Genomic DNA, 540 nt, shown 5'->3' with positions numbered 1-540 from the left:
ATGTTCGTCATCTGAGACGGTCATGTCAGAATTCTGAAATTGTGGACGATTTCGCAATAATTTTCTCCCTTGTGCATTTTCTTTTATATATCTTCAAGAAATTATTGTGTGAAATGAGCACCTTATGCAGCGTCGGATTATCTTGTCCCGAGGTGCCAACGATGTCTTCAAGATTGTACAAGGAAGATAAATGCTGAGCAGCGTCTTAAAAGTGAGGCTTCTGGTTCGGAATTTATGTGGAAGATTTACCTAGTTTGGCGATTTATGCCTCTCAAAAAAGAAAACAAAAAATTACACCCCAGCATTCGAGGCGAGGAGTTAGTATTCTGGCCGGCAGTTGCTCAGAGCAGTAAAGTTCAGTTTAACCCGCGGTCTTAAATTACTCAGTGGACTGCATGAGACTTGGGCATCTATACAGTCAGCTGAGAGGGCGCTCTCCGTTGCCTCAAAGCTTTGCATCCTGGTTATTTACCTTTCAACTGTTACTTTTTTTCTGTGTGCCTTTCGTTTTGATCCTTTTGAGTCTCATTTCGCTGTTCC

General features: G+C 42.0%; 1 protein-coding gene across 1 annotated transcript in view; it reads left to right on the top strand.

Moving 5' to 3' along the window:
* LOC119587126 (protein patched-like) overlaps positions 1–540 on the top strand; it is a gene marked incomplete at its 3' end in the record, with an annotated part of 106921 nt that overhangs the window by 8839 nt on the left and 97542 nt on the right.

The sequence above is a fragment of the Penaeus monodon genome, chromosome 22 (genome assembly GCF_015228065.2).
Source record: "Penaeus monodon isolate SGIC_2016 chromosome 22, NSTDA_Pmon_1, whole genome shotgun sequence".
Classification (NCBI taxonomy): Eukaryota; Metazoa; Arthropoda; class Malacostraca; order Decapoda; family Penaeidae; genus Penaeus; species Penaeus monodon.
Note: the sequence above shows the minus strand (reverse complement) of the source record. Positions and strands in the feature narration are given on the sequence as shown.